Genomic DNA, 11,421 nt, shown 5'->3' with positions numbered 1-11,421 from the left:
CTTTTCGTGAAGAGTACCTTCACGCCACTTGCTCGGTCAAAATTGGGATATCTCAATGAAAAACTTCTTTTTTTTTTTTTGACGGGTGAAAAAGTGTGAAAATGCTCACAGCACCTGGTATTCCCAGGCGGTCTCCCATCCAAGTACTAACAAGGCCCAACCCCGCTTGGCTTCCGAGATCAAACGAGATCGGGCTGGTCCAGGGTGGTATGGCCGTGAGCGAAATGTTCCAGGTCAAAACGGCCTTTTTTATATCAAACACTGTCTTTTCGTGAAGAGTACCTTCACGCCACTTGCTCGGTCAAAATTGGGATATCTCAATGAAAAACTTCTTTTTTTTTTTTTTTTTTTTTTTTTGACAGGTGAAAAAGTGTGAAAATGCTCACAGCACCTGGTATTCCCAGGCGGTCTCCCATCCAAGTACTAACCAGGCCCAACCCTGCTTGGCTTCCGAGATCAGACGAGATCGGGCTGGTCCAGGGTGGTATGGCCGTGAGCGAAATGTTCCAGGTCAAAACGGCCTTTTTTATATCAAACACTGTCTTTTCGTGAAGAGTACCTTCACGCCACTTGCTCGGTCAAAATTGGGATATCTCAATGAAAAACTTCTTTTTTTTTTTTTGACGGGTGAAAAAGTGTGAAAATGCTCACAGCACCTGGTATTCCCAGGCGGTGTTCCATCCAAGTACTAACAAGGCCCAACCCCGCTTGGCTTCCGAGATCAAACGAGATCGGGCTGGTCCAGGGTGGTATGGCCGTGAGCGAAATGTTCCAGGTCAAAACGGCCTTTTTTATATCAAACACTGTCTTTTCGTGAAGAGTACCTTCACGCCACTTGCTCGGTCAAAATTGGGATATCTCAATGAAAAACTTCTTTTTTTTTTTTTGACGGGTGAAAAAGTGTGAAAATGCTCACAGCACCTGGTATTCCCAGGCGGTGTTCCATCCAAGTACTAACAAGGCCCAACCCCGCTTGGCTTCCGAGATCAAACGAGATCGGGCTGGTCCAGGGTGGTATGGCCGTGAGCGAAATGTTCCAGGTCAAAACTCGTATAAATGGCTTTTTTTGCATCAAACACTGTCTTTTCGTGAAGAGTACCTTCACGCCACTTGCTCGGTCAAAATTGGGATATCTCAATGAAAAACTTCTTTTTTTTTTTTTTTTTTTTTTTTGACAGGTGAAAAAGTGTGAAAATGCTCACAGCACCTGGTATTCCCAGGCGGTCTCCCATCCAAGTACTAACCAGGCCCAACCCTGCTTGGCTTCCGAGATCAGATGAGATCGGGCTGGTCCAGGGTGGTATGGCCGTGAGCGAAATGTTCCAGGTCAAAACGGCCTTTTTTATATCAAACACTGTCTTTTCGTGAAGAGTACCTTCACGCCACTTGCTCGGTCAAAATTGGGATATCTCAATGAAAAACTTCTTTTTTTTTTTTTGACAGGTGAAAAAGTGTGAAAATGCTCACAGCACCTGGTATTCCCAGGCGGTCTCCCATCCAAGTACTAACCAGGCCCAACCCTGCTTGGCTTCCGAGATCAGACGAGATCGGGCTGGTCCAGGGTGGTATGGCCGTGAGCGAAATGTTCCAGGTCAAAACGGCCTTTTTTATATCAAACACTGTCTTTTCGTGAAGAGTACCTTCACGCCACTTGCTCGGTCAAAATTGGGATATCTCAATGAAAAACTTCTTTTTTTTTTTTTGACGGGTGAAAAAGTGTGAAAATGCTCACAGCACCTGGTATTCCCAGGCGGTGTTCCATCCAAGTACTAACAAGGCCCAACCCCGCTTGGCTTCCGAGATCAAACGAGATCGGGCTGGTCCAGGGTGGTATGGCCGTGAGCGAAATGTTCCAGGTCAAAACGGCCTTTTTTATATCAAACACTGTCTTTTCGTGAAGAGTACCTTCACGCCACTTGCTCGGTCAAAATTGGGATATCTCAATGAAAAACTTCTTTTTTTTTTTTGACGGGTGAAAAAGTGTGAAAATGCTCACAGCACCTGGTATTCCCAGGCGGTGTTCCATCCAAGTACTAACAAGGCCCAACCCCGCTTGGCTTCCGAGATCAAACGAGATCGGGCTGTTCCAGGGTGGTATGGCCGTGAGCGAAATGTTCCAGGTCAAAACTCGTATAAATGGCTTTTTTTGCATCAAACACTGTCTTTTCGTGAAGAGTACCTTCACGCCACTTGCTCGGTCAAAATTGGGATATCTCAATGAAAAACTTCTTTTTTTTTTTTTTTTTTTTTTTTTGACAGGTGAAAAAGTGTGAAAATGCTCACAGCACCTGGTATTCCCAGGCGGTCTCCCATCCAAGTACTAACCAGGCCCAACCCTGCTTGGCTTCCGAGATCAGACGAGATCGGGCTGGTCCAGGGTGGTATGGCCGTGAGCGAAATGTTCCAGGTCAAAACGGCCTTTTTTATATCAAACACTGTCTTTTCGTGAAGAGTACCTTCACGCCACTTGCTCGGTCAAAATTGGGATATCTCAATGAAAAACTTCTTTTTTTTTTTTTGACGGGTGAAAAAGTGTGAAAATGCTCACAGCACCTGGTATTCCCAGGCGGTGTTCCATCCAAGTACTAACAAGGCCCAACCCCGCTTGGCTTCCGAGATCAAACGAGATCGGGCTGGTCCAGGGTGGTATGGCCGTGAGCGAAATGTTCCAGGTCAAAACGGCCTTTTTTATATCAAACACTGTCTTTTCGTGAAGAGTACCTTCACGCCACTTGCTCGGTCAAAATTGGGATATCTCAATGAAAAACTTCTTTTTTTTTTTTTGACGGGTGAAAAAGTGTGAAAATGCTCACAGCACCTGGTATTCCCAGGCGGTGTTCCATCCAAGTACTAACAAGGCCCAACCCCGCTTGGCTTCCGAGATCAAACGAGATCGGGCTGTTCCAGGGTGGTATGGCCGTGAGCGAAATGTTCCAGGTCAAAACTCGTATAAATGGCTTTTTTTGCATCAAACACTGTCTTTTCGTGAAGAGTACCTTCACGCCACTTGCTCGGTCAAAATTGGGATATCTCAATGAAAAACTTCTTTTTTTTTTTTTGACAGGTGAAAAAGTGTGAAAATGCTCACAGCACCTGGTATTCCCAGGCGGTCTCCCATCCAAGTACTAACCAGGCCCAACCCTGCTTGGCTTCCGAGATCAGACGAGATCGGGCTGGTCCAGGGTGGTATGGCCGTGAGCGAAATGTTCCAGGTCAAAACGGCCTTTTTTATATCAAACACTGTCTTTTCGTGAAGAGTACCTTCACGCCACTTGCTCGGTCAAAATTGGGATATCTCAATGAAAAACTTCTTTTTTTTTTTTTGACGGGTGAAAAAGTGTGAAAATGCTCACAGCACCTGGTATTCCCAGGCGGTCTCCCATCCAAGTACTAACAAGGCCCAACCCCGCTTGGCTTCCGAGATCAAACGAGATCGGGCTGGTCCAGGGTGGTATGGCCGTGAGCGAAATGTTCCAGGTCAAAACGGCCTTTTTTATATCAAACACTGTCTTTTCGTGAAGAGTACCTTCACGCCACTTGCTCGGTCAAAATTGGGATATCTCAATGAAAAACTTCTTTTTTTTTTTTTTTTTTTTTTTTGACAGGTGAAAAAGTGTGAAAATGCTCACAGCACCTGGTATTCCCAGGCGGTCTCCCATCCAAGTACTAACCAGGCCCAACCCTGCTTGGCTTCCGAGATCAGACGAGATCGGGCTGGTCCAGGGTGGTATGGCCGTGAGCGAAATGTTCCAGGTCAAAACGGCCTTTTTTATATCAAACACTGTCTTTTCGTGAAGAGTACCTTCACGCCACTTGCTCGGTCAAAATTGGGATATCTCAATGAAAAACTTCTTTTTTTTTTTTTGACGGGTGAAAAAGTGTGAAAATGCTCACAGCACCTGGTATTCCCAGGCGGTGTTCCATCCAAGTACTAACAAGGCCCAACCCCGCTTGGCTTCCGAGATCAAACGAGATCGGGCTGGTCCAGGGTGGTATGGCCGTGAGCGAAATGTTCCAGGTCAAAACGGCCTTTTTTATATCAAACACTGTCTTTTCGTGAAGAGTACCTTCACGCCACTTGCTCGGTCAAAATTGGGATATCTCAATGAAAAACTTCTTTTTTTTTTTTTGACGGGTGAAAAAGTGTGAAAATGCTCACAGCACCTGGTATTCCCAGGCGGTGTCCCATCCAAGTACTAACAAGGCCCAACCCCGCTTGGCTTCCGAGATCAAACGAGATCGGGCTGTTCCAGGGTGGTATGGCCGTGAGCGAAATGTTCCAGGTCAAAACTCGTATAAATGGCTTTTTTTGCATCAAACACTGTCTTTTCGTGAAGAGTACCTTCACGCCACTTGCTCGGTCAAAATTGGGATATCTCAATGAAAAACTTCTTTTTTTTTTTTTGACGGGTGAAAAAGTGTGAAAATGCTCACAGCACCTGGTATTCCCAGGCGGTCTCCCATCCAAGTACTAACAAGGCCCAACCCCGCTTGGCTTCCGAGATCAAACGAGATCGGGCTGGTCCAGGGTGGTATGGCCGTGAGCGAAATGTTCCAGGTCAAAACGGCCTTTTTTATATCAAACACTGTCTTTTCGTGAAGAGTACCTTCACGCCACTTGCTCGGTCAAAATTGGGATATCTCAATGAAAAACTTCTTTTTTTTTTTTTGACGGGTGAAAAAGTGTGAAAATGCTCACAGCACCTGGTATTCCCAGGCGGTGTTCCATCCAAGTACTAACAAGGCCCAACCCCGCTTGGCTTCCGAGATCAAACGAGATCGGGCTGGTCCAGGGTGGTATGGCCGTGAGCGAAATGTTCCAGGTCAAAACGGCCTTTTTTATATCAAACACTGTCTTTTCGTGAAGAGTACCTTCACGCCACTTGCTCGGTCAAAATTGGGATATCTCAATGAAAAACTTCTTTTTTTTTTTTTGACGGGTGAAAAAGTGTGAAAATGCTCACAGCACCTGGTATTCCCAGGCGGTGTCCCATCCAAGTACTAACAAGGCCCAACCCCGCTTGGCTTCCGAGATCAAACGAGATCGGGCTGTTCCAGGGTGGTATGGCCGTGAGCGAAATGTTCCAGGTCAAAACTCGTATAAATGGCTTTTTTTGCATCAAACACTGTCTTTTCGTGAAGAGTACCTTCACGCCACTTGCTCGGTCAAAATTGGGATATCTCAATGAAAAACTTCTTTTTTTTTTTTTGACGGGTGAAAAAGTGTGAAAATGCTCACAGCACCTGGTATTCCCAGGCGGTCTCCCATCCAAGTACTAACAAGGCCCAACCCCGCTTGGCTTCCGAGATCAAACGAGATCGGGCTGGTCCAGGGTGGTATGGCCGTGAGCGAAATGTTCCAGGTCAAAACGGCCTTTTTTATATCAAACACTGTCTTTTCGTGAAGAGTACCTTCACGCCACTTGCTCGGTCAAAATTGGGATATCTCAATGAAAAACTTCTTTTTTTTTTTTTGACGGGTGAAAAAGTGTGAAAATGCTCACAGCACCTGGTATTCCCAGGCGGTGTTCCATCCAAGTACTAACAAGGCCCAACCCCGCTTGGCTTCCGAGATCAAACGAGATCGGGCTGGTCCAGGGTGGTATGGCCGTGAGCGAAATGTTCCAGGTCAAAACTCGTATAAATGGCTTTTTTTGCATCAAACACTGTCTTTTCGTGAAGAGTACCTTCACGCCACTTGCTCGGTCAAAATTGGGATATCTCAATGAAAAACTTCTTTTTTTTTTTTTTTTTTTTTTTTGACAGGTGAAAAAGTGTGAAAATGCTCACAGCACCTGGTATTCCCAGGCGGTCTCCCATCCAAGTACTAACCAGGCCCAACCCTGCTTGGCTTCCGAGATCAGACGAGATCGGGCTGGTCCAGGGTGGTATGGCCGTGAGCGAAATGTTCCAGGTCAAAACGGCCTTTTTTATATCAAACACTGTCTTTTCGTGAAGAGTACCTTCACGCCACTTGCTCGGTCAAAATTGGGATATCTCAATGAAAAACTTCTTTTTTTTTTTTTGACGGGTGAAAAAGTGTGAAAATGCTCACAGCACCTGGTATTCCCAGGCGGTGTTCCATCCAAGTACTAACAAGGCCCAACCCCGCTTGGCTTCCGAGATCAAACGAGATCGGGCTGTTCCAGGGTGGTATGGCCGTGAGCGAAATGTTCCAGGTCAAAACTCGTATAAATGGCTTTTTTTGCATCAAACACTGTCTTTTCGTGAAGAGTACCTTCACGCCACTTGCTCGGTCAAAATTGGGATATCTCAATGAAAAACTTCTTTTTTTTTTTTTGACAGGTGAAAAAGTGTGAAAATGCTCACAGCACCTGGTATTCCCAGGCGGTCTCCCATCCAAGTACTAACCAGGCCCAACCCTGCTTGGCTTCCGAGATCAGACGAGATCGGGCTGGTCCAGGGTGGTATGGCCGTGAGCGAAATGTTCCAGGTCAAAACGGCCTTTTTTATATCAAACACTGTCTTTTCGTGAAGAGTACCTTCACGCCACTTGCTCGGTCAAAATTGGGATATCTCAATGAAAAACTTCTTTTTTTTTTTTTGACGGGTGAAAAAGTGTGAAAATGCTCACAGCACCTGGTATTCCCAGGCGGTCTCCCATCCAAGTACTAACAAGGCCCAACCCCGCTTGGCTTCCGAGATCAAACGAGATCGGGCTGGTCCAGGGTGGTATGGCCGTGAGCGAAATGTTCCAGGTCAAAACGGCCTTTTTTATATCAAACACTGTCTTTTCGTGAAGAGTACCTTCACGCCACTTGCTCGGTCAAAATTGGGATATCTCAATGAAAAACTTCTTTTTTTTTTTTTTTTTTTTTTTTTGACAGGTGAAAAAGTGTGAAAATGCTCACAGCACCTGGTATTCCCAGGCGGTCTCCCATCCAAGTACTAACCAGGCCCAACCCTGCTTGGCTTCCGAGATCAGACGAGATCGGGCTGGTCCAGGGTGGTATGGCCGTGAGCGAAATGTTCCAGGTCAAAACGGCCTTTTTTATATCAAACACTGTCTTTTCGTGAAGAGTACCTTCACGCCACTTGCTCGGTCAAAATTGGGATATCTCAATGAAAAACTTCTTTTTTTTTTTTTGACGGGTGAAAAAGTGTGAAAATGCTCACAGCACCTGGTATTCCCAGGCGGTGTTCCATCCAAGTACTAACAAGGCCCAACCCCGCTTGGCTTCCGAGATCAAACGAGATCGGGCTGGTCCAGGGTGGTATGGCCGTGAGCGAAATGTTCCAGGTCAAAACTCGTATAAATGGCTTTTTTTGCATCAAACACTGTCTTTTCGTGAAGAGTACCTTCACGCCACTTGCTCGGTCAAAATTGGGATATCTCAATGAAAAACTTCTTTTTTTTTTTTTTTTTTTTTTTGACAGGTGAAAAAGTGTGAAAATGCTCACAGCACCTGGTATTCCCAGGCGGTCTCCCATCCAAGTACTAACCAGGCCCAACCCTGCTTGGCTTCCGAGATCAGACGAGATCGGGCTGGTCCAGGGTGGTATGGCCGTGAGCGAAATGTTCCAGGTCAAAACGGCCTTTTTTATATCAAACACTGTCTTTTCGTGAAGAGTACCTTCACGCCACTTGCTCGGTCAAAATTGGGATATCTCAATGAAAAACTTCTTTTTTTTTTTTTGACGGGTGAAAAAGTGTGAAAATGCTCACAGCACCTGGTATTCTCAGGCGGTGTTCCATCCAAGTACTAACAAGGCCCAACCCCGCTTGGCTTCCGAGATCAAACGAGATCGGGCTGGTCCAGGGTGGTATGGCCGTGAGCGAAATGTTCCAGGTCAAAACGGCCTTTTTTATATCAAACACTGTCTTTTCGTGAAGAGTACCTTCACGCCACTTGCTCGGTCAAAATTGGGATATCTCAATGAAAAACTTCTTTTTTTTTTTTTGACGGGTGAAAAAGTGTGAAAATGCTCACAGCACCTGGTATTCCCAGGCGGTGTTCCATCCAAGTACTAACAAGGCCCAACCCCGCTTGGCTTCCGAGATCAAACGAGATCGGGCTGTTCCAGGGTGGTATGGCCGTGAGCGAAATGTTCCAGGTCAAAACTCGTATAAATGGCTTTTTTTGCATCAAACACTGTCTTTTCGTGAAGAGTACCTTCACGCCACTTGCTCGGTCAAAATTGGGATATCTCAATGAAAAACTTCTTTTTTTTTTTTTGACAGGTGAAAAAGTGTGAAAATGCTCACAGCACCTGGTATTCCCAGGCGGTCTCCCATCCAAGTACTAACCAGGCCCAACCCTGCTTGGCTTCCGAGATCAGACGAGATCGGGCTGGTCCAGGGTGGTATGGCCGTGAGCGAAATGTTCCAGGTCAAAACGGCCTTTTTTATATCAAACACTGTCTTTTCGTGAAGAGTACCTTCACGCCACTTGCTCGGTCAAAATTGGGATATCTCAATGAAAAACTTCTTTTTTTTTTTTTGACGGGTGAAAAAGTGTGAAAATGCTCACAGCACCTGGTATTCCCAGGCGGTGTTCCATCCAAGTACTAACAAGGCCCAACCCCGCTTGGCTTCCGAGATCAAACGAGATCGGGCTGGTCCAGGGTGGTATGGCCGTGAGCGAAATGTTCCAGGTCAAAACGGCCTTTTTTATATCAAACACTGTCTTTTCGTGAAGAGTACCTTCACGCCACTTGCTCGGTCAAAATTGGGATATCTCAATGAAAAACTTCTTTTTTTTTTTTTGACGGGTGAAAAAGTGTGAAAATGCTCACAGCACCTGGTATTCCCAGGCGGTGTCCCATCCAAGTACTAACAAGGCCCAACCCCGCTTGGCTTCCGAGATCAAACGAGATCGGGCTGTTCCAGGGTGGTATGGCCGTGAGCGAAATGTTCCAGGTCAAAACTCGTATAAATGGCTTTTTTTGCATCAAACACTGTCTTTTCGTGAAGAGTACCTTCACGCCACTTGCTCGGTCAAAATTGGGATATCTCAATGAAAAACTTCTTTTTTTTTTTTTGACAGGTGAAAAAGTGTGAAAATGCTCACAGCACCTGGTATTCCCAGGCGGTCTCCCATCCAAGTACTAACCAGGCCCAACCCTGCTTGGCTTCCGAGATCAGACGAGATCGGGCTGGTCCAGGGTGGTATGGCCGTGAGCGAAATGTTCCAGGTCAAAACGGCCTTTTTTATATCAAACACTGTCTTTTCGTGAAGAGTACCTTCACGCCACTTGCTCGGTCAAAATTGGGATATCTCAATGAAAAACTTCTTTTTTTTTTTTTGACGGGTGAAAAAGTGTGAAAATGCTCACAGCACCTGGTATTCCCAGGCGGTCTCCCATCCAAGTACTAACAAGGCCCAACCCCGCTTGGCTTCCGAGATCAAACGAGATCGGGCTGGTCCAGGGTGGTATGGCCGTGAGCGAAATGTTCCAGGTCAAAACGGCCTTTTTTATATCAAACACTGTCTTTTCGTGAAGAGTACCTTCACGCCACTTGCTCGGTCAAAATTGGGATATCTCAATGAAAAACTTCTTTTTTTTTTTTTTTTTTTTTTTTGACAGGTGAAAAAGTGTGAAAATGCTCACAGCACCTGGTATTCCCAGGCGGTCTCCCATCCAAGTACTAACCAGGCCCAACCCTGCTTGGCTTCCGAGATCAGACGAGATCGGGCTGGTCCAGGGTGGTATGGCCGTGAGCGAAATGTTCCAGGTCAAAACGGCCTTTTTTATATCAAACACTGTCTTTTCGTGAAGAGTACCTTCACGCCACTTGCTCGGTCAAAATTGGGATATCTCAATGAAAAACTTCTTTTTTTTTTTTTGACGGGTGAAAAAGTGTGAAAATGCTCACAGCACCTGGTATTCCCAGGCGGTGTTCCATCCAAGTACTAACAAGGCCCAACCCCGCTTGGCTTCCGAGATCAAACGAGATCGGGCTGGTCCAGGGTGGTATGGCCGTGAGCGAAATGTTCCAGGTCAAAACTCGTATAAATGGCTTTTTTTGCATCAAACACTGTCTTTTCGTGAAGAGTACCTTCACGCCACTTGCTCGGTCAAAATTGGGATATCTCAATGAAAAACTTCTTTTTTTTTTTTTTTTTTTTTTTTTGACAGGTGAAAAAGTGTGAAAATGCTCACAGCACCTGGTATTCCCAGGCGGTCTCCCATCCAAGTACTAACCAGGCCCAACCCTGCTTGGCTTCCGAGATCAGACGAGATCGGGCTGGTCCAGGGTGGTATGGCCGTGAGCGAAATGTTCCAGGTCAAAACGGCCTTTTTTATATCAAACACTGTCTTTTCGTGAAGAGTACCTTCACGCCACTTGCTCGGTCAAAATTGGGATATCTCAATGAAAAACTTCTTTTTTTTTTTTTGACGGGTGAAAAAGTGTGAAAATGCTCACAGCACCTGGTATTCCCAGGCGGTGTTCCATCCAAGTACTAACAAGGCCCAACCCCGCTTGGCTTCCGAGATCAAACGAGATCGGGCTGGTCCAGGGTGGTATGGCCGTGAGCGAAATGTTCCAGGTCAAAACGGCCTTTTTTATATCAAACACTGTCTTTTCGTGAAGAGTACCTTCACGCCACTTGCTCGGTCAAAATTGGGATATCTCAATGAAAAACTTCTTTTTTTTTTTTTGACGGGTGAAAAAGTGTGAAAATGCTCACAGCACCTGGTATTCCCAGGCGGTGTTCCATCCAAGTACTAACAAGGCCCAACCCCGCTTGGCTTCCGAGATCAAACGAGATCGGGCTGTTCCAGGGTGGTATGGCCGTGAGCGAAATGTTCCAGGTCAAAACTCGTATAAATGGCTTTTTTTGCATCAAACACTGTCTTTTCGTGAAGAGTACCTTCACGCCACTTGCTCGGTCAAAATTGGGATATCTCAATGAAAAACTTCTTTTTTTTTTTTTGACAGGTGAAAAAGTGTGAAAATGCTCACAGCACCTGGTATTCCCAGGCGGTCTCCCATCCAAGTACTAACCAGGCCCAACCCTGCTTGGCTTCCGAGATCAGACGAGATCGGGCTGGTCCAGGGTGGTATGGCCGTGAGCGAAATGTTCCAGGTCAAAACGGCCTTTTTTATATCAAACACTGTCTTTTCGTGAAGAGTACCTTCACGCCACTTGCTCGGTCAAAATTGGGATATCTCAATGAAAAACTTCTTTTTTTTTTTTTGACGGGTGAAAAAGTGTGAAAATGCTCACAGCACCTGGTATTCCCAGGCGGTCTCCCATCCAAGTACTAACAAGGCCCAACCCCGCTTGGCTTCCGAGATCAAACGAGATCGGGCTGGTCCAGGGTGGTATGGCCGTGAGCGAAATGTTCCAGGTCAAAACGGCCTTTTTTATATCAAACACTGTCTTTTCGTGAAGAGTACCTTCACGCCACTTGCTCGGTCAAAATTGGGATATCTCAATGAAAAACTTCTTT

General features: G+C 45.9%; 25 non-coding genes and 17 pseudogenes across 25 annotated transcripts; all 42 read right to left on the bottom strand.

The window, feature by feature from the left end:
- Positions 1-102: 102 nt before the first annotated feature.
- Positions 103-221, bottom strand: LOC140382513 (5S ribosomal RNA). Its single transcript, XR_011931926.1, has one exon. It is a non-coding gene; the product is annotated as a 5S ribosomal RNA (ribosomal RNA).
- A 158-nt stretch (positions 222-379) lies between these two features.
- LOC140383073 (5S ribosomal RNA) lies at positions 380-498 on the bottom strand. The gene has a single exon (XR_011932120.1). It is a non-coding gene; the product is annotated as a 5S ribosomal RNA (ribosomal RNA).
- A 146-nt stretch (positions 499-644) lies between these two features.
- On the bottom strand, positions 645-763 carry LOC140382873 (5S ribosomal RNA; annotated as a pseudogene).
- A 146-nt stretch (positions 764-909) lies between these two features.
- LOC140382872 (5S ribosomal RNA) lies at positions 910-1,028 on the bottom strand (annotated as a pseudogene).
- Positions 1,029-1,195: 167 nt separating this feature from the next.
- Positions 1,196-1,314, bottom strand: LOC140382906 (5S ribosomal RNA). The gene has a single exon (XR_011932077.1). It is a non-coding gene; the product is annotated as a 5S ribosomal RNA (ribosomal RNA).
- A 146-nt stretch (positions 1,315-1,460) lies between these two features.
- LOC140383072 (5S ribosomal RNA) lies at positions 1,461-1,579 on the bottom strand. The gene has a single exon (XR_011932119.1). It is a non-coding gene; the product is annotated as a 5S ribosomal RNA (ribosomal RNA).
- Positions 1,580-1,725: 146 nt separating this feature from the next.
- On the bottom strand, positions 1,726-1,844 carry LOC140382871 (5S ribosomal RNA; annotated as a pseudogene).
- Positions 1,845-1,989: 145 nt separating this feature from the next.
- Positions 1,990-2,108, bottom strand: LOC140382666 (5S ribosomal RNA; annotated as a pseudogene).
- A 168-nt stretch (positions 2,109-2,276) lies between these two features.
- On the bottom strand, positions 2,277-2,395 carry LOC140383071 (5S ribosomal RNA). Its single transcript, XR_011932118.1, has one exon. It is a non-coding gene; the product is annotated as a 5S ribosomal RNA (ribosomal RNA).
- Positions 2,396-2,541: 146 nt separating this feature from the next.
- LOC140382870 (5S ribosomal RNA) lies at positions 2,542-2,660 on the bottom strand (annotated as a pseudogene).
- A 146-nt stretch (positions 2,661-2,806) lies between these two features.
- LOC140382665 (5S ribosomal RNA) lies at positions 2,807-2,925 on the bottom strand (annotated as a pseudogene).
- A 156-nt stretch (positions 2,926-3,081) lies between these two features.
- Positions 3,082-3,200, bottom strand: LOC140383070 (5S ribosomal RNA). Its single transcript, XR_011932117.1, has one exon. It is a non-coding gene; the product is annotated as a 5S ribosomal RNA (ribosomal RNA).
- Positions 3,201-3,346: 146 nt separating this feature from the next.
- Positions 3,347-3,465, bottom strand: LOC140382512 (5S ribosomal RNA). Its single transcript, XR_011931925.1, has one exon. It is a non-coding gene; the product is annotated as a 5S ribosomal RNA (ribosomal RNA).
- Positions 3,466-3,622: 157 nt separating this feature from the next.
- Positions 3,623-3,741, bottom strand: LOC140383068 (5S ribosomal RNA). Its single transcript, XR_011932116.1, has one exon. It is a non-coding gene; the product is annotated as a 5S ribosomal RNA (ribosomal RNA).
- A 146-nt stretch (positions 3,742-3,887) lies between these two features.
- On the bottom strand, positions 3,888-4,006 carry LOC140382867 (5S ribosomal RNA; annotated as a pseudogene).
- A 146-nt stretch (positions 4,007-4,152) lies between these two features.
- Positions 4,153-4,271, bottom strand: LOC140382633 (5S ribosomal RNA). The gene has a single exon (XR_011932040.1). It is a non-coding gene; the product is annotated as a 5S ribosomal RNA (ribosomal RNA).
- Positions 4,272-4,427: 156 nt separating this feature from the next.
- LOC140382511 (5S ribosomal RNA) lies at positions 4,428-4,546 on the bottom strand. Its single transcript, XR_011931924.1, has one exon. It is a non-coding gene; the product is annotated as a 5S ribosomal RNA (ribosomal RNA).
- A 146-nt stretch (positions 4,547-4,692) lies between these two features.
- LOC140382866 (5S ribosomal RNA) lies at positions 4,693-4,811 on the bottom strand (annotated as a pseudogene).
- A 146-nt stretch (positions 4,812-4,957) lies between these two features.
- LOC140382632 (5S ribosomal RNA) lies at positions 4,958-5,076 on the bottom strand. The gene has a single exon (XR_011932039.1). It is a non-coding gene; the product is annotated as a 5S ribosomal RNA (ribosomal RNA).
- A 156-nt stretch (positions 5,077-5,232) lies between these two features.
- LOC140382509 (5S ribosomal RNA) lies at positions 5,233-5,351 on the bottom strand. The gene has a single exon (XR_011931922.1). It is a non-coding gene; the product is annotated as a 5S ribosomal RNA (ribosomal RNA).
- Positions 5,352-5,497: 146 nt separating this feature from the next.
- LOC140382865 (5S ribosomal RNA) lies at positions 5,498-5,616 on the bottom strand (annotated as a pseudogene).
- A 167-nt stretch (positions 5,617-5,783) lies between these two features.
- On the bottom strand, positions 5,784-5,902 carry LOC140383067 (5S ribosomal RNA). Its single transcript, XR_011932115.1, has one exon. It is a non-coding gene; the product is annotated as a 5S ribosomal RNA (ribosomal RNA).
- A 146-nt stretch (positions 5,903-6,048) lies between these two features.
- On the bottom strand, positions 6,049-6,167 carry LOC140382664 (5S ribosomal RNA; annotated as a pseudogene).
- Positions 6,168-6,323: 156 nt separating this feature from the next.
- LOC140383066 (5S ribosomal RNA) lies at positions 6,324-6,442 on the bottom strand. Its single transcript, XR_011932114.1, has one exon. It is a non-coding gene; the product is annotated as a 5S ribosomal RNA (ribosomal RNA).
- Positions 6,443-6,588: 146 nt separating this feature from the next.
- Positions 6,589-6,707, bottom strand: LOC140382506 (5S ribosomal RNA). The gene has a single exon (XR_011931921.1). It is a non-coding gene; the product is annotated as a 5S ribosomal RNA (ribosomal RNA).
- Positions 6,708-6,865: 158 nt separating this feature from the next.
- Positions 6,866-6,984, bottom strand: LOC140383065 (5S ribosomal RNA). Its single transcript, XR_011932113.1, has one exon. It is a non-coding gene; the product is annotated as a 5S ribosomal RNA (ribosomal RNA).
- A 146-nt stretch (positions 6,985-7,130) lies between these two features.
- On the bottom strand, positions 7,131-7,249 carry LOC140382864 (5S ribosomal RNA; annotated as a pseudogene).
- Positions 7,250-7,415: 166 nt separating this feature from the next.
- LOC140383064 (5S ribosomal RNA) lies at positions 7,416-7,534 on the bottom strand. Its single transcript, XR_011932112.1, has one exon. It is a non-coding gene; the product is annotated as a 5S ribosomal RNA (ribosomal RNA).
- Positions 7,535-7,680: 146 nt separating this feature from the next.
- LOC140383019 (5S ribosomal RNA) lies at positions 7,681-7,799 on the bottom strand (annotated as a pseudogene).
- Positions 7,800-7,945: 146 nt separating this feature from the next.
- LOC140382662 (5S ribosomal RNA) lies at positions 7,946-8,064 on the bottom strand (annotated as a pseudogene).
- Positions 8,065-8,220: 156 nt separating this feature from the next.
- Positions 8,221-8,339, bottom strand: LOC140383062 (5S ribosomal RNA). Its single transcript, XR_011932110.1, has one exon. It is a non-coding gene; the product is annotated as a 5S ribosomal RNA (ribosomal RNA).
- Positions 8,340-8,485: 146 nt separating this feature from the next.
- Positions 8,486-8,604, bottom strand: LOC140382863 (5S ribosomal RNA; annotated as a pseudogene).
- Positions 8,605-8,750: 146 nt separating this feature from the next.
- LOC140382631 (5S ribosomal RNA) lies at positions 8,751-8,869 on the bottom strand. The gene has a single exon (XR_011932038.1). It is a non-coding gene; the product is annotated as a 5S ribosomal RNA (ribosomal RNA).
- A 156-nt stretch (positions 8,870-9,025) lies between these two features.
- On the bottom strand, positions 9,026-9,144 carry LOC140383061 (5S ribosomal RNA). Its single transcript, XR_011932109.1, has one exon. It is a non-coding gene; the product is annotated as a 5S ribosomal RNA (ribosomal RNA).
- A 146-nt stretch (positions 9,145-9,290) lies between these two features.
- On the bottom strand, positions 9,291-9,409 carry LOC140382505 (5S ribosomal RNA). Its single transcript, XR_011931920.1, has one exon. It is a non-coding gene; the product is annotated as a 5S ribosomal RNA (ribosomal RNA).
- A 157-nt stretch (positions 9,410-9,566) lies between these two features.
- LOC140383060 (5S ribosomal RNA) lies at positions 9,567-9,685 on the bottom strand. The gene has a single exon (XR_011932108.1). It is a non-coding gene; the product is annotated as a 5S ribosomal RNA (ribosomal RNA).
- Positions 9,686-9,831: 146 nt separating this feature from the next.
- On the bottom strand, positions 9,832-9,950 carry LOC140382862 (5S ribosomal RNA; annotated as a pseudogene).
- Positions 9,951-10,118: 168 nt separating this feature from the next.
- LOC140383059 (5S ribosomal RNA) lies at positions 10,119-10,237 on the bottom strand. The gene has a single exon (XR_011932107.1). It is a non-coding gene; the product is annotated as a 5S ribosomal RNA (ribosomal RNA).
- A 146-nt stretch (positions 10,238-10,383) lies between these two features.
- Positions 10,384-10,502, bottom strand: LOC140382861 (5S ribosomal RNA; annotated as a pseudogene).
- A 146-nt stretch (positions 10,503-10,648) lies between these two features.
- On the bottom strand, positions 10,649-10,767 carry LOC140382661 (5S ribosomal RNA; annotated as a pseudogene).
- A 156-nt stretch (positions 10,768-10,923) lies between these two features.
- Positions 10,924-11,042, bottom strand: LOC140383057 (5S ribosomal RNA). Its single transcript, XR_011932106.1, has one exon. It is a non-coding gene; the product is annotated as a 5S ribosomal RNA (ribosomal RNA).
- Positions 11,043-11,188: 146 nt separating this feature from the next.
- On the bottom strand, positions 11,189-11,307 carry LOC140382504 (5S ribosomal RNA). Its single transcript, XR_011931919.1, has one exon. It is a non-coding gene; the product is annotated as a 5S ribosomal RNA (ribosomal RNA).
- Positions 11,308-11,421: the final 114 nt, after the last annotated feature.

The sequence above is a fragment of the Eucyclogobius newberryi genome, unplaced genomic scaffold, assembly GCF_026437365.1.
Source record: "Eucyclogobius newberryi isolate DKJ021-1_F unplaced genomic scaffold, fEucNew1.0.hap1 SCAF_50, whole genome shotgun sequence".
NCBI lineage: Eukaryota > Metazoa > Chordata > Actinopteri > Gobiiformes > Gobiidae > Eucyclogobius > Eucyclogobius newberryi.
The sequence above is the reverse complement of the archived record's forward strand: the minus strand, read 5'-3'. Positions and strand labels throughout refer to the sequence as shown.